This window comes from Pseudopipra pipra, chromosome 1 (genome assembly GCF_036250125.1).
Source record: "Pseudopipra pipra isolate bDixPip1 chromosome 1, bDixPip1.hap1, whole genome shotgun sequence".
Classification (NCBI taxonomy): Eukaryota; Metazoa; Chordata; class Aves; order Passeriformes; family Pipridae; genus Pseudopipra; species Pseudopipra pipra.
In genome coordinates this window covers 3895103-3919524 of record NC_087549.1, presented here as the reverse complement: position 1 = coordinate 3919524, position 24422 = coordinate 3895103, and the positions used below count along the sequence as shown (strand labels likewise).

Sequence of the window (24422 nt, the reverse complement as noted above, 5' to 3'; positions counted from 1 at the left end):
TTCACCTCCCTCACTCCAAATCCTTCTTCACCTTCACCAACCCCATATTTCCCTCATTTCAAACCCTTCCTTGCCTTCACCAGCCCTTCACCTCCCTCACCCTCATCCCAAATCCTTCCTCACCTTCACCCAAACCTTTCATCTCCATCTCCCTCACCCCAAGCCCCTCATCTCCCTCACCCCAAGCCCCTCATCTCCCTCACCCCAAGCCCCTCATCTCCCTCACCCCAAGCCCCTCATCTCCCTCACCCCAAGCCCCTCATCTCCCTCACCCCAAGCCCCTCATCTCCCTCACCCCAAGCCCCTCATCTCCCTCACCCCAAGCCCCTCATCTCCCTCACCCCAAGCCCCTCATCTCCCTCACCCCAAGCCCCTCATCTCCCTCACCCCAAGCCCCTCACCTCCCTCACCCCAAGCCCCTCATCTCCCTCACCTCAAACGCTCCCTCACCCTCACCAACCCCTGACCTCCCTCTCCCCACCGCTCCCAGCCGCCCCACTCTCCCACACCTCCTCCTCGTTCCAGTCACCTTTCACACCCCGACGCCCCCCTTACCTGCCCCCGGGTCTCCCCCAGCACCCGGGACCTGCTCCGTGCGGCGGAGGGGGGGGGTGAGGGGGTGAGGGAGGGCGGCGGGGAAGGGACGCAGTCACGGGCGGCGGCGGCGCGAGCGCGGCGGCTCCGGGGCAGCAGCGGCCGCTTTATAACCGGGACCTGGGGAACCGGCACCGCTTCCGCTTCCGCTTCCGCCCCCTCCCGCCCCCGATCATGAATATGCAACGAGAGGCGTGGCCTCCCCGATGGGGTATAGGGGCTGCGTCGTGAATATGCAATGAGGGGCGTGGTCTCTCGGAGGGGTGGCACGGAGTGGCATGAATATGTATGACAGGCGTGGCCTCACTGGGGAGGGGGCGGGGGGCGTTGTCTAGTGACGGGCGGGGGGCTACGGAGGCGCCCTGGCGTCCCCCCCAGGGGCGCCCACCTGAGGGGAGCCGGGGAGGGGGATGGCGGGACAGGTGTCACTGAGCCACAGAGCCACAGAATCACACTGAAAATTCACAGGGACCATCGAGTCCGACCGCTGGTCCTGCACAGAATCCCACCAAATGCCTGAGAGCGTTGTCCAAATGCTCTTTGAGCTCTGTCGGGCTTGGTGCTGTGAGCACTTCCCTGGGGAGCCTGTTCAGTGCCCGACCACCCTTCTGAGTGAAAAACCTTTTCCTAATATCCAACCTAAGCTTCCCCTGAAACAGCTTCATGCCCTTGCCTTTGGTCCTGTCACTGGTCACCAGCAAGCAAAGATCAGTGCCTGCCCTTCCACTTCTCCTGACAAGCAAGTTGTATCTGCCATGAAGTCTCCCTCAGTCTCCTCTTCTCCAGGCTGAACAAGCCAAGTGCCCTCAGCCACTCCTCATATGGCTTCCCCACAAGGCCCTTCACCATCTTCGTAGTGCTCCCTTGGACACTGTCTAATAGCTTAATATTTTTCTTATATCACGGTGCCCAAAAGTGCACACAGTACTCAAGGTGGGGACGCTCCAGTGCAGAGCAGAGTGGGACAATCCCTTCCCTGGCCCGGCTGGCGATGCTTTGCCCTGGGACACGGTTGGCCCTCCTGGCTGCCAGGGCACTGCTGACTCATATTCAACTTGCCATCAACCAGGACCCCCAGGCCCCTTTCCATGGCACTGCTTTCCAGCACCTCATTCCCCAGTTTGTGTCAGGGCTGTTCCCGCTGCGTGGCGGGGAAGGATGAGCCTGCCGGCACCGCTCTGGGTTTGAAGAGGGGTTCTTGGTTGGAAAGGGAGCCCAAGTGGCAACTTGAGGGTGAATGGAGCCTTCCACCTGTGCTGTACCCACTGAGGTATTGGGTGTTTGCACAGAAACATGACAAGGAGTCCCTTGTCCCTGTCAGGTAAAGTTGTGCCAAGCACAGCTCCAAACCAACAGCTTGGAAAGTGCAGGAATGGGTGCCCTTCTCTACCTGAGATACTGCAAACACTCTGGCCCAAAATTGCCAGAGTTGTCCTTCATCGTGAGGAAAAATAACACCTTTCCTCATGTTTGGCCACAGGGAAGGTTCCCATCCTGCCACATCGCCTCACCCCTGCTGCTCTCCGGAGGCCATGAGGCATCTCTCATGTCCAGCCTAGCACTGCAATGGGATGTGTGTGCCAGGGCACCATGGCGAGGGTGACATGTGGCATTTGTCATGTATTTGTCACATCTGTGGAACACAACCCTCAACACACAGCGCCCAGCGACCCCCAGGACATTAAAACGCTTCATTCCCTCTGGCAGCCACGGCCCTGCCACATTGGAAGCACCCTCTGCAAACTTGCCATAAGAGACCATGGTTCTTTTTATTCCCAATTAACGTCTTCTAGCCTTAATTGTGCTGACTACACTGGGCAGAGTAGCATGATATTTAATTTTCATTACTTACATAAACTGGGGAGGCATAAAGCAGCATGCGAGCGGCGTGTAAAAATGCACGTTACGTTGCGTAAGTGTAATTGTTTTCTGTTTCTTGACACGCCGTTAAGTATATATTCCAAAACAATTTTTTTTTTATGGTGAACTTCTTTCTCTGCAGCTCATGAATAAATAAACCACGAAGCATACCAGACTTCAGAAAAGGAAAACCACAGAAGGCAAAATGGAAGAACTGTACACATCTACGCGCTATTAAAAACCAAGATGAATCTGGAGTCTAACAAAGAGACTCTAGTAACAAGCCCTAAAGAAACAAAAACTGGCATTAATAATTTATTCTACAATGCTATTATCAATATGTATTTATTTTTAGGCTAATTCAGCTGAAAAGCTTGCATGACCACAGTCATGCACAACTCAGTAAACTATCCATCCTCTGGTGAGGATTCCCGAAGTCTGTTAGAAGAATGATTGTTTTTAAGACATGTTACTGATGTTTATAGATACAAAAAGTGGCAAAATAATTATCTTAATTAGCCAAATGGTGAAGATAAAGCTACCACACTGATGACAACCCAGTGTAACACCTACTCTTGACAGTAGAACAACATCCTTTGTATCACAGCTGTGATATTGCTTAATAAAACAATGCAGTTTATTCCATGGAAGAAACAAAATGTACCGTATTTATATACTGTATTTATAGAAGTAAAAAAGCCTAATGACTCCGTGGTGAGAGAAAAGACTTCGGCGATTTTAGTGGAAATTCTATGAGACCCTAACACACCTGAAAACACTGAGAAGGGATCTCAAGATGTAGTTACAACTTCTAAGGTGTGCTTCTTGTTACTCATAGGTTTGTGGCAGACTGGACTACCTAATGTTTTGACACTCTGCTTTAAAATAGCTAAAAAAAAATTAAAAGTACTTTTTTTTTTTTTAGTCCTTTTGTTGCCTGCTTTTGTGGCAAAGCGTGATCCTTACCCCACCCTGACATTTTAGACCCGTTCTGGCAATGTCCGGACATGTCCGGACATGTCCAGATATTTCTCCATTGTATTTCCTCGTTTTATTTTTGCTCAAGAGCTGTTAATTGTCAGCCCTTAGCTGAGCCTAAAGTCAGAAAGAGTAATTTTCCATAAAACAAACATTTTAGTTTAAAAAAATCCAATTTTTTTTATAACAAGAGTGAGGGGGTGGAAAAAAAATACCCAAGGAAGCAGACCCACCTTTTCCCTCTAAGGTTCTTACTCAACTCCAAATATTTAACCCATAATAAATAAACGCATTCTCATGTCTTGGCAGGGGAGAAATGAGTGTCAGTCAGGAGACTGATGTGCTGTCCAGGCGTGTGCTATGTTTGCCTGGGAGAGGGACTGGGAGAAAAGCCCCTGAACTGTGGTTTAGAGGGAATTAGAGACACGTTCTGCTCCCCGGTGTGGGTGAGGGTCTGCCTCTCCTCAGCAGGGTGATGAATCCCGTTCCTTGGAGCGTCCCTGCGCAGTGTGTAGAGATTTGAGGCACTTCAGAGAAAGCTTTCCCTAAAGAAAGCACCCTGAAGTCACCTTAAAATCTCTGTGACTCTTCTTATGCACATATCCCCTTTGTGAGTTGGGAAGTTGGAGAACCCCCCAAGGTACCAGTCTCTCGCTTCCCCTGGTTTGTTTGGCATGGAGTGCCCGAGAACTTTAAGAAAGAAATAACCTACGGGACTTCAGAACACTAGGGAGCAATATCGTGCTCGGAACGCCTTGCCTTGTGTCTTGGCGTAGACACTGGAGCGAGGGGTCTTCCCTATTTAACGAGATATGTTAATTAACCAGCTGGCAGGATTGTCAACAAGCTGCTGTGAGTTCTCTGTACTCCATTTCACAGGTACTTGGCTTCCCAAATTGTTATGAAAACTCACTATCCAGCCAAGCCAAACAAACACCACCCCCAATATTATTTTACACACGTGTCAAAAGAAATAACTTTGCTGCGGGCCAAGCGGGTGAAGGAATTTTACAAGGCTGCGTCTGATCCTCCCTCTCCCCTCCCTCAGACAGTTAAAGAAATGTTTGTATGATGAAAGGGGTAAGGGAGCAGAGGACAGCTGGTTAGGACTTAATGAAATGTTTGAGCATTATCATGCGATAATGGATTTAGCTGACTGTTTGCCAGTGTTCAGATCTAGTGTGAATTGCTTTATATGAAACGCATCCAAACCTCCTGAGACTGCTGCTGCTCCTAAATCCTTTCAAAACTGTGACTTTCAAAAGAAAAAGGTAATTCTTCATGTGGATGGACAGAAGCCTTCGGGATTGTTTTGACTTGCTTTCAGACGTAATGGTGTTTGACACAGCCAGCTCTCCGAGGTGTCTCCTAATTGGGAGTGGCCATGGGTTTGGGAAGCCCGAGGCTACGCTTGAAGCAAATCTGAGCACCCAAAGCCCAGGTGAGGTCTCTCAGCCAGGATACTTGTAAACAGGACATGAAAAAGTGAGTCTCAACTTTTACACATTTGGCCTGTAATTTAGCCCCAGGGTATCTCTCACCAAAGGTGAAATATCTGACAGGAAACCCAGGCTCTGAGCTTGAAACTGCTCTTTACCCTTCTCCCTGCCCTTCCCCATGAAACTCTGTCATTACGCTGGAACTTGAATGGCTGTATAAAGTAGCGTGTGTCCCTTGATGCCTTTTTTCCCCCCCTAAAGACGTTGGGATGCTTCTGTTTTCTACAGATGCAGACTTGTGGCAAGTCAACCAAAGATATTTTGCCTGATGTAGATGAGTCTCAAGAAGGTTTTATGAATGGCAGGAGACCCTGTGAATTTTTGACTGGGACCCAGATAGGCAGATTTGCAGGTCAGTTCAGGTGGCCTGTGGTGGCCAAAATTGACTTTGAAGTCTGAGAGCCAAATGGCTTCCAACAGGACCTGCAGGTATAGAGCGTGACTCAGCCCTTTGCCCTGTCACCAGCCCAAAGTCCACCCATCTGGAGCCAGTTGGTTCATGTCACCCCAGAGCAATGTCAACAGTCCTGAGCGAACAGGATGGTGCAGATGTCTTTGCCTTCCTCCAGAGCTGGAACATGGAGTCTCCCTGTACACCTGGCACTGGTGTGGTCCCTCCTCGAATCCTGGGTTCAGTTTTGGGCCCCTCATGACAAGAAAGATACTGAGGTGCTGGAGTGTGTCCAGAGAAGGATAATAACCTGGGGAAGGGTCTGGAGCACAAGTCTGATGAGCAGCAGCTGAGGGAGCTGGGGGTGTTTAGCCTGGAGGAAAGGAAGCTCCAGGGGGGACCTTCTCTCTACAACTACCTGAAAGGAGGGTGTAACCAGGTAGGCGTTGGTTTCTTCTTCAGCTAACAAGCAGTAGGCTCAGAGGTAATGCCCTCAAGTTGCACAGGAAAGGTTTAGATTGGATATTAGGAAAAATGTCTTCATAGAAAGAGTAGTCAAGCACTGGCACAGGCTGCCCAGGGAAGTGGTGGAGTCACCATCCCTGAAGACATTTAAACAACATGTATATGAGGCACCTGGGGACATGGTTTAATCGTGGACTTAGCAGTGCTGGTTTAATGGTTGGATTTTATGATCTTAAACGTCTTTTCCAACTGAAATGATTCTAGGATTCTAAAAGCAGTAGCTATACCTTCCCATACCATCCCCATATGGAAAAAAACCAGCTCATGATAGCTGTTACATCCCAAGAGGCCCTTGCAGGCTGTAAAATGGGGTTTGCTGCTGCTGCCGCTTGTGAGGTCTCATCATGAGTTCATGCCTTGAAGAATAAGAGTTCCCTGTCATTATTTTCCTGGTTTGCACAGCTAAAAGCTGGTATTAATGGCTGCAAAAATTATCCTGCCTCTCGAGTTTATATGGTCTATAATTATCTTCACAATAAAACTGTGAGGAATTAAGCTCCAGAGCAGTTTATAGGTGACAAGGGGTGACTTGACAGTCCTTCAAGAACTGTGGCTTTCAGTCCTCAAGCGCCAAGAGCAGTTAAGATGCTGCTAGACAGCACTTGAGAACTGCATGGTTTGTTCAGTTCAGTCACTGCTTCCCTTGCCATGGAGAGACCAGAATCTCTTTTTTTTTAAATGCTATTTACTCATTCTGTTTCTCTCCGCTTGGGCAATGAGCTGAGATTAGTCAGTTTTCCTTCTGAGCTGCCTCATGAAGCCACGACTGGGATGTTTATGAGGTTTCCATTGCAGCACAGGGATATTTGTATTTCGGTCGCTCTACTTTTATTGAAAAACAGATACATTTTCATCATATTGGATGTGCAAAGAACCAAAATCCTGAACCAAAGCCTGAAATACAGGAGGGTGTTTAAGTCTGAGATGATTTTCAAGTTTTCATTCGTATTAGCTTTACCCTGGTGAAAGCTGACTGGTATTATTGCCAGTTTACACTGGTGAATATCTAAAAAAGACCAGTTAGTTTTCTGTCTGCACAGGCTTCTGCCACATGCCAGAGAGTCAAATTTGCTGAACTTTCACCCAAGAGATCTTAGAGCCTTTCAGTGCTTAATGGGAGCTTATAAAAAAGGTGGAGAGGGACTTTTTATATGGAAGTGGTAACACAAAGGGGAAGGGTTTTAAACCAAAAGAGGAGAGATTTAGATTAGATATAAGGAAGAAATTCTTTATTCAGAGGGTGGTAAGGGACTGGAACAGGTTGCCCAGGGAAGCTGTGGATGCCCCATCCCTGGAAGTGTTCAAGACCAGGTTGGATGGGGTTTGGAGCAACCTCATCTGGTGTTCCCTGCCCATGGCAAGGGTTTTGAACTAGATGGTCTTGAAGGTCCCTTCCCAACCAAACCATTCTATAATTCTTGGTTACTTAGTGCTTTCTCATAACAACATAATGTTTTGTGGATTAATTAATAGTTGTTAATCTGTTGGGCTAGCCCAGAGCAGAACAAAATACTGCATTTTATCTGATCACAACACAAATGTTTAGTTTTAGCTCTAGACACTAAATGATGACCTCTAGTCAACTGAGCATTTATCCCTGTTCACACTGCCTGCTTGTTTTGCAGCCTTATGGCTCCAGCTGGATCCAAACTGTGCAGGTGTTACTGGGCACATCTGTTTTGATCACCAGGTGGGACATGAAGCCTCTGTAGCCTTCCTGGAGGACTCACTTTACTCTTTGCTCTGCTAAGGCCTGTTACAACTACGTGCTGTGATTTATCTCATCTCTTCCCTTGCCTAATCGGTCACATACCTAATTGGTGTTTGCAATATTCTGGGTCCCAGCATAAACAAATTGTTTAGCCCTGTGTCATCAAAACTGCATCTGCAAAACCATCAGCCTTCTCCGTATTTTTGGAAAATCCTAGGAAACAACTCTGCAGCTACACCTGAGCTAGTGGCTTCAGCAGCTATGACTCAGTGTTAGCAGAGGTCCATGAGCAGTCGCAAAAATAGACACTGTTGTGCTGACTGTATTGAGGTGTTTTTTTTTTTTTCACATTTCCATGAAAACATGAGTAACACTCACCTGGGTGATGAAAAAGCAAGTTGGATTGGCACTGGTTGGCAACGGGATGGAAAATTAGTATGTAAAGAAACTAGTGATTAAGATAATCAAAAACAATGTTAAGAGTCTTAGGTGAAGCCAAGTTTTGTAGCCCTCGAGCTTTTAATTGTGAAATTGTTGGCTCTCGTGTTGTTTCTGAAATAGAAATCTATTTAAATGACTTAAGCAACCCAAGTTTCAAGAATAACCCCAAGCAGGCTGTTTTAGTTATGACTGAGAAACTGAATTGACTGAATACTTTTTATTCTAATTGCTTGAATTTCCAAACACAACCAGAGAACCAAACAGCTGCAGACCCTGAAGTGTTTCATATGAAAGTAATTTCCAACTTTGAGGAAAAAATAAAATGCCAGAGTTGATTGGAGTGGCCATTAAAATCCCCTGCAAAATACTGAGATTTTTTTAGGATTATTTTAATCACTCCCCATGCTGCCCCTAAAAGTTGAGTTTTTGGAAAATTCAGTTTTTGGAATTAACTCAAAACAGTTGTTTTGAATTAAGTATATTCAGCAATTTTCCCCTTGTCCTAGAACTATCAGCCCAGTCATTGATTTTCATTCAGTGTTGGGCTTGTGGAAGTCTCTCTATCTGAAGCACAGTGTGGATACTGCACATTGCTGTTCTTGGGCTCTAGTTTCACTTTACAGCTTAAATAATTTTAAAGCTGCTTGCTCCCAAAAGGAGCAACTTTTCATCTGCTGATCCTCTGTAGAATCATAGGATATGTCAAATTGGGAGGGTCCCTGTTCCTCACAGGACCTGAAACTAAACCATATGACTGAGAGCATTGCCCAGATGCTCCTTGAACTCCACAGAGGCACTTTATGAAGGCCCACACAAATACAGTGCTCTCCATAAACCACTCTACTGGACAGAAACATTTTGGAATCCAGGATAATTAAGGCAATTTGCAGACATTTTTGGGTGGTAAATACATGGCAATGCACTGTGGGACTCCAGAACTCTGCTTGAGGAATTTTAAAAGTTTAGGCTTGGGATGGGTCAGTTCATGTAGTTGATTTGGTGGGAAACCCTGCATAAAAAATGAGTAGTTTTCTGTTGAATACACCTCACACACTGACTGGTGTGACAGTCCCACACGTTGTTTGAATTTGCTGAGGCTGGCAGGTTGTGGTCAGGCTCTTTCACAGAACAAGTCACCCTCCAGTTCTCACTTCTGACCCCTGTAAAACAGCTACATTTTCCAGTTCCATCTCAAGCAAGTTCATCACCTTCTTCAAACACTTCCCAGATCTTCTCAGGACTACACCACAACCTCCTGGAGGGGGATCTGGAGGTGGCACTGCTCTTTTGTAGAGCTGTGTGCATAAGCACTGTGCCAACAGCAAAAAGACCAGAAACATTTTAATGGAGACTTGCTTTCCTGCTGCTCTTCTTTACTGGACAATCCTATTAGTTCAGCAGCTCCTTTCCTTGGTTTTACAGGGAGCCTGGTAACTAAGCTCCTGACAAGCACCTCAAAGACCCAGGGCTGCTTTGGTAGGACCAAATGTTTTGTATTACTGTCACAATAGGAATAAAGGACCTTTCTCCTTGGGTGGGTTTCAGCCCATTTTCCTGGACTGGAGGTGTATTTATGCTGGGCAGATGGATGCTCTCTGTAGGGATGTCTTAGCCCTCACCTGGGCCGGAGCACAGAAAGGCAACAGATGATTTGAATGGAGATCATTTGCAACCTCAAGAGCAGACTCAGGAGGTTATGGCTTAAGATAAAGAAGTTCATAAAAGTGAGAGGAGAGAAAGTTCCTAGCAATGAGGTTGTCTGGGAGGTTTAACAAGCTCCCCAGGGAACCACTGTTGCTGCGGATAACTTTGAGAAGAGATGAGGAGAAATGGTTTTGAGGAGTTTGAATTTTTCCTGTCAAGTAATTAGCTATATTTCTGCCAGAAAAGTCCCTCCTCAGTCCCAATTAAACAAGACCTGGCCTGAGTGGATTGTTCCAAATTCAAACAAAATGTTTTTTTTTTTTTCCAGCTGGCAAAAATTTCATTTATTTTCCTTGCTCTTTTTTCCTCCCCCTGTTAGTGGTTTTAGTCAGACCAGAAGCATATGCTGCAGAATCTGCCAGAAAAAATGTATTCACAATTGATATTTACATAAATGCTTTTCAAAAATTGCCAGTCAGTGTCCTTGGAGGCAGAAATCCTCTCTCCAATGATACAACAGGTACAGTACAGACACCAGTCACCTCTTGTTTATTCTTATCTCTCAGACTCACACTGACAGTGACACAGTTCATTTGGTCTTTCACCTCCCTTCTGAGATGCCCAACAAGCCCATGAAAAGGGGTTTATTTTTCTTGTCTTGGTAAGCAACACTGTTCCCCATAAGCTCTCAGTGTGGTCTGGTGGGGCTATGGTTGGAGTGTGGCTTGAGAAGTTCAGAGAAGTATTCAGGGTCTATGGAACACTGAGCTGAGCTGAAATATAGACAGTTTTCTCCTTATAGGTAACTTACTGCTAACCAAGTATTCCCCCAAACCATTTCTTCTTACAGGTCTGTGCCTTGCTGCAAACTTCAACCTGTTTTCCTGTGGTTTAAGCAGATACAAGGTCTCTCTACCACGTGGATTTACTTACATCAAATACCACAGAATCCATATTCCAGATGAGCTACTTGCAAATCTCTTCCTCTTAGAGCTTATTTTAACAAACTCGCAGCCTTTCATCCACTCTGTGGTTTTGATCTCCCTCTGAAATGCAGCTGAAGCCAAGACATTTAAAACTTCTCTGAAAAGGGGACACACTGTTGGGCCAACCTACTTAGAAAACTGGCATGAAATTCACAAACAGGGACAAGCCAATGAATTGGAGTCCCCAGTATTTCCAGGGCTTGGAGGCATTTGCATACCTGATGCCGTGTTTTGCCCCAGCCCTCTGAGCTCTGCCTGTATCCCCCAGGAAGACTGACAGCTGTTCAGACCTTTGCCTTCCACCTGTAGGTGACAAAACCCACCCAGCTGGTTGTAGCAGAGCCCTGGCAGCCGTGCTGTCAGTGACAGGAAGAAAGCGAAGCTGTTCAGCTGATCCATGACCATCTCCAACTCGATATATTATTTGAAGACAAAAAAACTTCAGAAAGATTTCATGCCTTGTAGAGACGGATGTTCCACCACTCGTCTCACTGGTGGTTTGCAGGATTTACCTTTAAATAAATCAGAAATAGTGCATAGGTGCAGAAATTCCTGTTATTTTCAGAGTACAAAATATCTTCCCTTTGTGCCTGTGTGTGTTGCATTCCTGGACTTCACTTTCTCTGGAATGACCTATGAGTATCTCTTGTCTCATGGAATTGAGTGTTGTTTGCTTGTTCACAGTTTCCTTTCCTTCCGTTATCCAGCAAAGAAAGTTTGCTTAAGTGGCTTTTGTGAACTCTTTCAAGATCCCCAGAAGGATGATACAGGAAACAGAGAGTTTCCTTTCTGTACAAACTTCTAGGGTGTTCCCATAATAGCCTGAAATTTATCTGCCCTCAACAGCCTGCAATTGGACAAAAAATTAATGAACTGTCAAGGGATCAGGCCAAACACAATTAACATATCAGAGAGGAGAATTTGCAGTAAGAAAGAATCCTCCCCTTACACAGCACCTTTTATCCCACGTTGCCAAACATTTTCCTTTCTATGTTTCCAATTACTTTACAAGTTGGCTTTAACTATCCAGCCTGAAAGTTTCCATAATTGCTCCCTGCCTCATGTTGAATACATTTTTTGGAGGGGGAAAAGTTACAGAAAAAAAAACCCTCTTAAAAAATTGCAGTTATATTGCACTGAGCTCAAAGCTTAAGAATTAGTTTTAGGGATATTTAAGCTTTCTCCCTCTTTATTTGGAAGAGCACGTTTGCACCACGAGAGGCTGGAATGGGAATGAGACACTTGGCATAACAGCAGTGCCAGGGTTGAGAGTCTGTAGCCATCTCTGTGAAAATTAAGGTTTGTCCAAAAAATAAAACACTATTTGAATATTTTAGAGGCAGGTTTGTACCTCAGTTTTATGCCTTCTGACTGCTGTACCCGTAGTTTCTGCAGCTCCCCCCCCCCCCCCAAAAAAAAAAAGCAGCCCCCCCAAAGCAGAACAACTGGACAGGATGCCACAAAATGGATTCTCATCCTTCAGGATTTCACCCTGGGTGACCTGGCACCGTGGGTGAGATCTGGGAGGATTGTAGCACTGGGAGGGAGGGCAGGGCCCGTGCTGAAAGCTGACAAGGTAGAAATGTGAGTCATTAAAAGGCAAAGACCAATCTGTAAAGAAACAATTACTTACATCTTTAAAAAAAAAAATCAGATCTGGAAGGCACGTTCGCCTGGTGGTTGACACTCCCTACAAAAGCACCGTGTTGTTCCAAAAGTCTCCCATGAGATGAACAAACGTTGCCAGGAATAATCACAGATCTGGAGTTGTATAATTGCTCAGCTGAAGGCAGGCAGAGAACAGATAGGGAACCTGTGCTTTGCTTTTCCTGCCCACTTCCTTGCTTTCAGGGCTGTGTGGTGCTCCGGAGCTCTGGAGCTTATATTGGCCGGAGCACTCAGGACACCAGGAAAAAAAAAAAAAAAGCCTCTTAGCAACAGCTTCACGGCGTGTGTTGTTTTAAACTCCATTCATAAAAGCAGTTAACTGGGCTGTGTGAGGCGGGCTGGGGCTCTGAGTTCTCGTGTCTGCTCGGAGCAGAAAGCTCTTGACGTGCTCGGAGCCGAGCGCCGGCAGTTTCATACCCTCCCAGCACTAATCCAGCAATAAAGAAAATGGCTTTAAGCCACTTCAGACCCATTAGTGCTCTCCAGAATGCTAATACAGCATTGAGATGAAAGGGCTGCAGCGAGGGGAACGAGAAGATGTGGGCAACAGCTTCGCCTCCCCTCTTAGAAGGGTTTAGTCCGTTTTCTCAAGGAGTAGAGATCCAATTTGGGGAGCAGATGACACGGGCACTCCCATATCACAGGACTCTGGGCATTGCATCAGGCAGCGTTAACGGCAGGGCTGGGGTGCCTTCATTTTAGTGATAATTCACGGCCAAACAAGAATCTGATACCTAATCTGCTGCAGCCTGGGATGCCGATTCCATATGTGTGACCTGTATCTGCGTGGTCACAGGCAGGAGCTGATGAGAAAATTGGCTGGGTAACAGCAATTAACACAGCAATAGTTTTTCTTAATTTTCAAAATCTTCTTGGAGAAATTAATTTTTTTGTTTTTAATTAAGAAGCACTATTTGTCACCTTTAAAATCAAAAGCCTCGTGTTTACTGAAAAGGTCTGTCTTTAGTGATGAGAGCCTATATTTTTTTTCCCTGTGAAACAGCACCATTCAAAATAGTCTCTGAGAGAAGGTAAAGGGGTTCTGCTGCAAAACCTCAAGATGCAGAGAAAGAAGCTCAGGGGGATAGCTGATCTGGGGCTTCACAGTTTTGGAAACAGTGTGGTGGAGCTGCGGGATGTTTGCCATGCAGGAGGGAAGGTAGAAAGGGATTTTGCCCAGAAATACCTGCGGCAGAAGAAGGTGCCAGGTGTAAGCAGGCTGTCTCATCTGTTAGACAAAGCACCAGAAGAGCTTTTTGCTGGAGATGGAAACAAGAGGTGTTCCTGCTGGAAATCAGGATCAGAGGTTAATTAACTATAGGAGCGTCCTACCAAGGAAGCCATCCTGTGAATTCCTATAGGACAGCCTGGGGGCATTGCCATCAGGTGCTTTAGGTGTCCTACTAAGCTGCTCACCACGTGTTTGTGGTGATAACCTGCTTTTCCACTGATTCCAGAGGGATGCCAGGGCTCCTGCCGCAGGTCCCCAACCTCAAGACTATGGATACCCCAGGGTGGCTGCTGGAGGACTGTGCCCTACTTTTGTGTTTCTCAGTGAAAGAGCCACATCAAGTCTCTGGGAAACAAAAAAAAAAAGCAAAACAAGGACAAAGTTCTGCCCTTCCACTACTCTGTTTTCATTTACAGCCAAATTCTGCCAATCTTTCAGTGTCTATTTAAAACTTTTATTTCCTTCCCAATGGCCTGTTTCCGTGCTGGGGTGCACGTTCCATTTTTTTTCTTTTTCTTCTTTTTATTTCCTTTTTCTTTTCCTTTTCTTTTTCCCCTTTCTCTTTCTCTTTTCCCCTGTTGTTTCACAGTGCACCTGCCGATACGCTCGTCACTCTGGGCACACCAGGACCCTGATCTGAGCCCAGTCTGTGTGAGGTTTCCGACCCTGCCTCATGTCCAGGGGACAAGGCAGAAGGCTGCGACTGACTTTCCTTGGCTGTGACGCTGTGGCTCAGCCTGGAACTGACAGCTGTGGAAAATTAATGGATTGGCCCTGTTTCCAAGCAATGACCAGCAAGGTCGTGGTCTTGAGGCTCTAAGGGCACAGCCCTTTCCTCCTTGCAGACAGTACACATGCCAGCTTTGCTGTCCCCTCTTCAGATGTCACCGGATCGCTGTCACATGAGGACGCCGTGGGAGAAGGGATGCCATTGGCTGCCCAGCCTGTTTTTGTGCACGGGGATTCTATGAATACAGACTGACCGTGCTCCAGGTGTAACTTAAACCCTCTCTGCAGAGACACAGCTCCTGGCTGAACTCTCCCTGCCCCCTGCAAGGCTGAGCTGGTTTGTTTAAGCCAGCCTTGAGGACAGGGTTGCCCTGTGCAGGGAGGTGCACGATGCTGCCTCTCTGCTGAGGGCACAGCCTGTTTAGTGCCCTCCTGCAGCTGCTTGGTGGTCAGCCCGCTCGAGTGGAGCCAATTTGGATGCAAAGAAATGGAATTTTTCCCAGGCACAGAAGCCAGAGCTGATTCCTTTTGGGCATGAAGGGCCTGGGCTTGGCGTACACTGAGCCCTGTCTCTGGGCAGTTTAATCTCGCCAGCCAGAAACCTGTATGGATTTGCACTTCCATATGCAACCGTTTGATGATCATGTTGCCATGGCTACATTTGAATCCTGCAGTAAATGTGTAATTTCACACATTTACATCAAAAGGAACTTCAGAACATACAGCTGCCTCACAAAGCAGCTGATCTCTCTCCATAAGCACTTTCCATTTTTAACACCATATTATTGTACTCATTGGGGTTTTTTTGGGGAGGGGAGGAGTGAGGTTTACAGAGCAGGTTTGACTGTCAAGTTCTCGAGGTCTGATCCTACTTCCAGTGACTCCTTGTCCCACAGACTCCTTCTCTTGATCCTGTGGGCAGCTCTTCCCTTGGTCCCAGCCTCCTCTTCTGCCTCTGACAAGAAGCAGTGGCAGGTAAGGGTTATTTAGAGAGGGGCAGGTTGCAGGGGTGGTAGGGAAGAGGCTGTACCAGGATACAGCTTCAACCAGTAGCAGTGGTGGGTGGCAGAGATGCACCCACTGAGCATCATATATGGAGAGAAATTTCATCCAGACTCTGTCCCTGATGATTTAAACAGATTTTTTCAGGAACTCAAAACTTGGACAGTTCTGCCTTTGTTTTTTTTTCCCCTATAACAACAGCAGCTGGAACAGTGTTGGCACCGAAGCAGGGCTGCAGCTGGTCTCCTTCTTGCTCAGAGCAAAGAGGTGCTGGGGAGTCTTCGGCACTCACAGAGTATGGGCAAAGCAAACATTTCCCCTCACTCCATGAATTTACTGTTGTGTTGGGAGAGAGAGGAAATTTGTCTGTGACAAGTGCCCAATACTGACAGTTTCTGTGTGAGAAACTGGAAAAGGGAAAAAATATTGGAAAAGCATAAGATCCTGTTTTTTTTTCCTCAGTTGTTTATACAATTGGAAAAGTTAAGTAAGCCTAATTATTGAGGTTATTGGTTTTAATGAGTCATCATCTTGCTGTTATTATGCTGGTTTCTGTTGCCATAGGACGAGAAGCTGCAGCTGGGCTAAGCTGTGCTACGCAACAAACCCTCACTTGCCATTACAAGATTAACACATAGGAAAATGGGTGGGCTCAGGCAAGCGGGAATGTGGAGAAGGAAAGTGATGTTTGCCAATGTGTTGTGTGCCAACATGACCATTATGCAGATGCTGGGAGCAAAGATGTGTTTCTACCAGAGACTGGTGGAGTTGATTTTTGGATGTTTTTTGAGGAGCACTTCCAAAGACGTGATAGAAAGTAGGAGGGGGTTGGCTACCCTTGGGGGCTGGTTGGTGGGAATGGCTACAGTTACAGACATCACAGGACTTTGAGACTGAAGACCTGAGTTTAGTGTTACAAGAAGGCATGAAACACTGAAGGGACACAGACTGGGAAGCAAGGCAAAATAAAGAAATTAGGAGAAAAATCTAGCAGTATCCCAAATGAGTAAGAGTGAAGTGTGATCAGGGTCCATGGGAGGCCCCCAGGGAAGTGGTCACAGCACCAAGCCCGCCAGATCTCAAGAAGGGTTTGGATGATACCCTCAGGCACATGATGTGATGGGGATGGTCCTGGGCAGGGCTAAGAGTTGAACTTGATGATCCTTGTGAATCCCTTCAAACTCAGCATATTCTGTGATTCTATGATTCTGTGAGGTAGGAAGAAAGAGGTATGTGAGACCTGTGGGGCTGGAGAAGCTGAGCTTGAAAAAATGCACAAGGTTTAGCTGCAGCCTAAACTCATGGGCTTGGATAGAGAGGTACAAGATGGCATTGAGGAGCCCTGCCTGCATGGCAGATAACCCATCATATTGCCCACTGTGTTCAGAGAATATATGGGGAGAAGGCCTGGGAGGAAAGGGTTGTCAAACTCCATTTTATCCAGGCTGAGCTTTAGATAATAATACTCATGGGAAATCCCATGACCGGGATGAATGCTTTGAGCTGGTCTTTGCTTTCTCAGAGCCAAAACAAGCCTGCAGGAGGACTTGGGATGTCCCTGGAGGATCTGTGCTTGTGTGTGCTCCAATCTGCTGCTCAGATCAGGCAGAGCCCATGGGGTGGAGGCAGGAACACAGCAACCCACAGCATTTCATCGATTGGTTTCAATTGATCAGTTGTGTAGAAACAGAACAAATGAAGTTTCCGGTCTCTTGGATGTTGCAGAGGGTGTTGGGTTTGCTTGCAGCCAGTTCAGCTTTTTCAGCTGATCCTGTGCTTTCTTTTCTTTCTCCAGGATGGCAGAGAAAAGTCTTTTTTGAGATGGGCAGCTGGGCTCAGAAACAGAAGAGAAGGTCTGCTAGAGGAATGGGCTGTCAGACAGATTTTCTTTCCCTCTCAAATGCACCAAAGGGTGTCTACTGAAAATGCCACAGGAGCAGGCTCAGGATGGGTAGGCACCGCCATGAGCTGCCTGTGATCTTCAAGCCATTGGCTTTTCCCCAGTCTGGTCCCTCAGCTTGACCAGAAGGGTGGCACAGTCTTTTTTCACACAGACTGGACACTTGTGTCCAGTCAGTTCCAGCATCCAAATCATGGGAGGAGAGGGAAACTCTCCCCTTTCTCTTTATGGCATGGGTAATGTGTGCCTTTCTTTTTCTCAGCTACCAAAATCCGGCATTTCCTGCTCTATTATCCATTTCCCAATATTTCCCAGAGCTTGAATGCAGGACTCAGCCAAGACTCCAGAGAGGGATTAGCATGGACTTGCCTTGGCCGTGGATGACTTTCATTCTGTTTTGCATTTATTCTTTCTAGAGGATCGAGGAGGAGAAGGAAGGGGAGGATGAGCTAAATCCTGTGCTTGGATCTCCCTTCAGCCACGGAAGAATGAGCTGAGTGCCCAAATGAACCCAAAAGGCACCATGGGATGAGGCACATCACATCCAAGCCGGATGTGGTGGCCTCTTCCCAAGTGCCTGAGCTGCCACACGCTCCAGCCATGCTTCAGCAGGGACCCTGGGGACTGTGGCAGAGCTGCTGCCAAGGCTCCGAGCTCCCCTCCGGGCGGCTGGAAAACAGCAAAGGCACAGGTCATGAATGCTGTCTGGAGCGAGTGACCTGGATGTGTCTGCCCAGACTCCACACAAAGAGCCAACGTGTCCCGTCCCCGTTGCTCCCAGGGCTGTGTCCCGGAGGCTGGAGTGGATACTGTCCCATGTGTGGAGAGACACAGCTCCTGCCCAGTCTCAGGAGAGGCTACTGTTCTCCGTGGTGCCCAGTGCGGCTCTGCGGACCTGGCTGCACAACAGGCTTGGCAAAAAGGATGCCAAGAGCATCCAGCCTCTCCACTGTCACTGCCAAAGCTTCCTGATAGCAGCCTGCTCTGCAGCCTAAGGGGGAATTCAGATGCTCAGAGTGCTCAGAAAACTGCAGAATATATTGGCAGTTGTCCATGTTTTTCCACTTTTGGGGCTACTTAATTCTTGGAGGAGAACATGCCAAGCCCCCCTGTGCAGCACTGCTGCTATGGCTTTCACAGGTTGCTAAAGCAAAGTTAAGCTGTGTTTTATTTTGTGTGTTTATCATTTTCTCTGTTGACTTGTGTGTGTGAGAATTGTTTTCCCAAACTCCTTCGCCTCTCTTTCAAAGCACACTGAATCCTCTGGCAGTGGAAATTGGCCCATGGATCACAAAAAACCCAGCTCATAACCCAGCTCATCCTCTCCCTCTCCCAACAGGTACTTGCTTTATTATGAACACAGGAATCACACCCAGGAGTCTGCAGCTAATGGCACAGTCATGATCCCAGACAGAAGCTGCTCCTGTGTCTGAAAATAAACTAAGAATGATCTCAAATACTCTCAGATAGATCTGACAGGACAAGTACAGGAGACACTGGAAGTTACTCAGTCTGCTTCCATTGCAGAGAGACAGGGCTCAATCCACTATATCCATGGACTCCATGACTTGGATTTCTTCTTCTCTCCCTTGCAAAACTGTTTGATTAATGATGAAACAATTTTCCCCAGGCATTTGCCACTTCTGAGCATTATTCAGTGCGTCAGATTACAAGTAAAGAAAAATACTCAATTTCTGCTTGTTTTTTGTTGTTTAGGACTCAAGTTTTATATCCTCCGGTCCTATTTCAACAGGTTAAAATTAATGGACTTCTCAGGGTGATCAAGATCAAGGGAGAACTGGAATATCAGTCTGCTATTGAACGAGACAACACTGGAAATGTGAATTAGATCATCTTGGGTAAATACCTTTTTTCCCCTGCCCTTCTAATCAGGTCAGTGTGTGGGGTACCAGGGGCAGACAAGTGGGAAAAGCTGTGCTGCTTTTGCTTCCTCTTCCCTCCTGCATACAGAAATGAAGGACCTGATGAGATTGCAAGCCCAGATCAAAAAGGAGAGTCTACCAAGAAACAGAGCTGCTCCCGTAAAAACATCCTTCCATCTCTCCCATGTGGGAAGGGGGAGACTCCGGCCATTTCATTCTCTTAGCTGTGAACAAATAGCACATGTCCATCACTCACCACTAAGTAAGAAGGCTAATTAATGTATCTGGTGATACACCCTGGCTGCCCCGAGGTGCTGTTGTGCAATGGAAGTTGATAAATTGGGCCAAAAAATGGCTTAAAATCTCCCTGTTTTCATCATAGCTCAAACTCCAGGTCAGACACTATACATTTCTCTCCACATCTCTCTTTGTAGCACAAAGAATTCAGCTAATACGGTAAAATATCACGGATAACAATAGCTAGTGCCAGTGCTGAAGGATCAACGCTGCTCTTGCAGTGTAATCCACTGCATGCCAACTGGAAAGAGTCAATGTGCCCTTCCTGGGAAGGCTGTTGTGATGATGAGAAGAGGAAGGACGTGGTATGTGTGTGCCAGGTCAAAGGCCTCAGGTTTCTGCAGAAAGGTGGGACTTTGTCTGACTTTGGGTTGGAACTAGGTGATCTTTTAAGGTTTCTTCCAACCCAAACCATCCTGTGATTCTATGATTTCAGCACAGCTGGTCATATGAAATGGTTTAGTGCTGGATTTTTCATGAGGATACGCCCCTCAGGCTCTGTACCCACCAGCACAGAGACACCAAGTGTTACGTGAGAGCCCTCCCAACCCCTACAATTAGGAAAAAACCAAGCTGGCAAGAGATGGCAAATGCCGCTGTGTGGTGTTCAAGGAAAACCTGTTTGCGTGGGATGTACTGGAAAAATTGCTCAAGAATGGTGCATTCTCATAAGAAAAATGATCTGGCTGCTGTTCCCTCAGTCGTTTTGTGTCAGGGCTGTGGGCTGTGTAGTTGCTTCAGTGTACGATGCAGCCACTGGCAAGGGGTTTGCTCTGCATGTGATTTAATCCCCCTCACTCTGGGCTGTTGGAGGTCTTTGCCCTCACCTAGTTTTGGGTCTGGATCCATGTTCTCAGAGCAGCTTGCACTGACACATGACTCCATGGCAGAGGCACCCTGAGGCTGTCAGCCCAGGAGAGCAGCTCAGCCTGGGGCAGTTTGCTGGTGGGGCATTGTCCCTTCAGGTGGGAGGGATAAAATGCTGCGCCCATGTCAACAGCAGGTTCTAACTAAGTGTCCCATCCCTGCCAAACAAAGCAGTGCCTGTGCTCCAGAGGTGGACAAAGGGATTTCTGGAGATCCAAATCATGAACCAGCATTAGTTGCTGGAGGAACTAAATTACAGGAATGCCCAGGTGTTAACTGGAGCCTGCTTCCAATCCCTGCTTGACAAACTGTCAACAAGCCATGAAACGACAGACTTCACTCTGTCTCCTTTTTCACCTGAGGTGAAGGCTGAAGGTAAAAGGCAACTGAAAGGTCTCCTGCAAGACAGGGAGCTGTGAGCCTTCCCTCATGCACCATTCTTGCTCTCCTACCAGCAGACCCCCAGCTTTTGATAGCAGTGCTGTTGGTCTGTGCTTGGTTCTTGTAACCTTCAAGACTAGTACCCGCAGCAGGACTGCCCCCAGTGCCCACAGCAGCCAGTCCCTGTGGTTTCATGGGGTGAGGTTTAATAGGCATGTTTTAACAGGGTTGCTCAGTACAGAGGACCCTTTGTCCTCAAGCAATAGACAAAACAATACAGGCCATAAATTTAGTGCAAAAGCTGTAGTGAAAGAAAATGAAGTAGCCATCCAAGGCAGGCTGCTGCTCCTGCAGAGGATGTGCCCTTACACTGCTGAATGGTTTGCTTATGGTCAGTCCTGAAATCAGCCACTGGGAATTAGACCAGAATTATGCTGGTAGAAGGTTGTGCTTTAGGTTTCTTGTCCTATTGCTTTTAAAAAAATGAGCCTTCACAGTAACTGCTCTTTTCCCTCTGGAAGGAGAGCTGAGGCAGAGTTTGCAATATGAAGTTTAATAGAGAAGTGGGGAAGGAGCAAATTCCCCTTTTCTTGCAAACGTGCAACATCTCTCATTTGTGGCTTTGTGCACTCACTGCCAAGCACAGACAGTGATGGGTTAGAGCAGGGAGCAGTCCCTGTGTCACCTGAGTGTGTATTTACATACCCTTGCCCACTCCACATCCCAGAACTGTCCCAGCACACACCAATGCCATCTCTCTCTTTTGATCCCTGGTCACCTCCTCTCCAGGAGGATTCACTGCTATTTACCCGCCTTTCCAATCTCCATCCTGTCCAAATCAACCCTGCCAAGCTGCCCTCTGTGGCATTTTCACTATGTCACCCCAGCTGGAGCTGCATATCAGCTCAGACCTCTCATCCTTGCGGTGTCCATGCAGGAGGTCCCATGGGAGCACTGGGCATTTGACACCAGCTTTTGAGGAACAGGAACCAGTTTTAGGTACAAGATGCCCAAACCCGTGAGCACTGAAAGCTCCAGGAAGGATCACCATGTTCAACCCAGCCAGGCTCTGCTTTTAGAAGCACAGCCCTGCGTAACACCCACCATTCCAGCCACAGTAACTCCATGGCTGCACAGTCAGGTTTGGGGTACAACGAGCAGTTCATGCCTCTTCCCCCCAAACACGGACACGCGAACGCACCACGCGCAAAACCGGGGCAGTAAAAAACTTCCCTGAGACAGAGCCTTCACAAGCTGCCTTTCTGGAAAGGCCTGGCATTCAGAGGGAAGGCAGGACAGCTGGTATCAGCAGTGCCCATCACTGTGGGGTCTGGGCTTTGCAAAACAGGCTCTATATTTCAAAATCTTTTTTTTCTATTTTATTAAGAGAAGCCCTCTAAGCTAAGGTCTCCCTGCTCCTGACAATCTCAGAAGATAAATCACAACAAACTCTGCCTTGGGATTATTCTACCATTTCAGAACACCAGCCTGATCCGGTAATTCTGCATCTTAACCCCTCTGCCAGGCTGCCAGCAAACATCCTCTTCTCAAATTAACCCAACCAAAATGATTTGCAGCAGAATCTGCATAATTGCTCTTTTTGCTCCAAACACAGCCCGACTTACGAAGGGGACATTTTCTGCAGTAGCCAGCCCTGCAATACTCATTTTTCCTAAGCCAAGGGTCTGCTCTGGTGTCTTTATGCTCAGATACCGCCTTTAATCTCACACGCTGCTTTCAGCAGCACCCACCGGCTGCAGCAGCCTCGCAGCATGCCCTCTTTCCATCCTTTCCCAGGTAAGCAAGCCAGGAGGCTCCCGATGGAGCCGGCAGTCACCCGGCAAGAGCCGCATTCCCCCTTGGAGACAGGCATGCAACTTCCACCTGCCCTGGCAGGCGCGGAGCACTCACGTTGGCGGCAGCGCGGATCCCTTTCAACAGCTTAACTGCGGCTCATTTTTAACCCCGGTCAGCGGATCTAAGCTGCTCTCCCCAGGGCTCAAACGGAGCTGCCTGCGTGACACCGAGGCATCCAGGCGCCGGCTCGCCAGCTGACATGTCAAAGCAGCGTCGTGGCTGGCAAACACACGGACAGACCGACTGACAGCCCGCACATCGGTGCGAGCGGCTCGCTCGGGGGTCCCTGCGGTTCGGGCGAGCTGTCGCTGGTCCGGGGTTTGTGCAGCCCCGTCGAATTCGGTGTTGCTAAGCCGGCGTTTTCTGCCGGTGTCTAAAATAGAATCAGGAACGTTCCCCGTTGATTTCCCCGGCAGTGCTTGCAGAGCCTCGCCGGGAACCGCGGCTCCCGCACAACCTGCCTCCAACGCAGCGCGTTCAAAACGTTTTCTTGTTTTCTCTCCTTCCAAGGGAAGTGGAGATGGGGAGGAAAAGCCCTGCAGATGTTTTTTGCCCGGCTACTAGCAAATCCCAACCTGAGCTAATTCTGCCATGGCTGAAAGCATAGGATGACTGCAGTGCATAAAGCTGATTTGCTGACTTACCCTTCATCTCTCCCAAGAATGCCAGGTGAAGGAGCCGGCCTCTCGCTCCGGGAATGAGCCACAAGGAGCCCGGCAGCAGCCACTGCAGAGCCTGCTCAGAAGTTCTCTCCCTCTGTCACAGTGTGTGCAGCTTGCCAGGTATAGCCTGGATGAGAACACCCCGTGCTTTTCCCAGGATGAATGAGATCAGCACATATTCAGTTGAGGGAAAAAAAAATTCCCTCTTAATATATGTGATGGTTTAAGACCTAGAGGAAAAGTGTTGGTTTATAAGTTGCTCTGCTTTACAACTCATGATTTTCTGGGATGAATTTCACAGGAACGGGAGTTTCTCATCTGCATTGGTGTTATTAGACGTGTTAAAAAGCAACCAAATGGTGTATCCATGGGGTAGGCAGGAACCCCACCCTCAGCAGCACAAGGTGGAGGGCACATGAAGGGCACCCTTACAAGCAGCAGAGGTGGCTTTATAATGTGCAGGTTGATGCTTTTTGACTCAGACCAGTACCTTGCTGTTACAGACTCCACATGGTTTGTGCAGATCCCGACTCTGCTGGTCCTGGCTTTTCTAAATGAGGTTTTTTAGATGAAGCTTTCTTCCACCTGGCTGCTCTGTGACTCCCCAGGCTGACAAAGTGCCTTTCTGCTGCCAGGTCCTTCACATCAAGTGTCTCTCTGGGTTCATCACCTGCTGTTGGGGAGGGGGGTGTCGCTGAGCTGAAACCCAGTGGTGACAGGGAGGTAGGGAAAGGGCATGAGCTACTCAAAGGACTCAGGTGGGCCGAAACATTTTGGTGCTGATGTTATGTCAAAGACCATCATGTACCTTGTGCTGGGGGGATCATGTGCTCCAGTGCAAGAGGCCCATAGCATGGCAAAACTTTTAATGTCTGCCTTGGCCTTAGCCAAGGTTGGGAACCTGTGTGGCACAAGAGTGTGGGATTTTCCTTTAGTCTTGGAACTAAAGTGACTGCATTGGAAGAAAAATAGATGATTTGCTCAGGATCAGGCCTCAGGGGTTGTGTGGCTGGGAATCCCACTCAGCATTCTGAGTCCCTACCCATAACTTTAGCTAGTGCAACCCCCTTCCTTTCCCTCTCCCAAAGTCCAAGCACTGACTTCTGCCATGGACTCTGCATAACCTTGGGTGCATCTCTGCACCTCCCCATCCCGCTCATCTGCACGAAGCTCCTGTGCAGCTCATCCACGCAGGGAATGGGTTCCCTGCCTCCTACGCCCGGCCTCATTCCCTACTGACAGAGAGACAGGGATGTGGGGTTTGATGTGGCTGAGACAGCCCTTGTGAACAGGCTGTGGGGAAGTCCTGGCTCCCC

General features: G+C 47.8%; 1 protein-coding gene and 1 long non-coding RNA gene across 5 annotated transcripts in view; one reads left to right on the top strand and one right to left on the bottom strand.

Annotated features, from left to right (window-relative positions):
* Nucleotides 1-23280, bottom strand: part of SLC45A4 (solute carrier family 45 member 4) — an 87374-nt gene extending 64094 nt beyond the window's left edge. The window contains exon 1 of one of the 4 annotated variants that reach the window (XM_064643666.1): nucleotides 23089-23280. The gene's annotated coding sequence lies outside the window, so the exon portion shown is untranslated. Of the gene's footprint in view, nucleotides 1-555; nucleotides 697-22498; nucleotides 23008-23088 lie in introns of those variants that run through there. The other 3 variants (XM_064643579.1, XM_064643551.1, XM_064643636.1) reach the window with 3 other exon arrangements.
* LOC135408751 (uncharacterized) lies at nucleotides 699-3360 on the top strand. Its single transcript, XR_010427827.1, has 2 exons — nucleotides 699-805; nucleotides 2597-3360. It is a non-coding gene; the product is annotated as an uncharacterized LOC135408751 (long non-coding RNA).
* Nucleotides 23281-24422: the final 1142 nt, after the last annotated feature.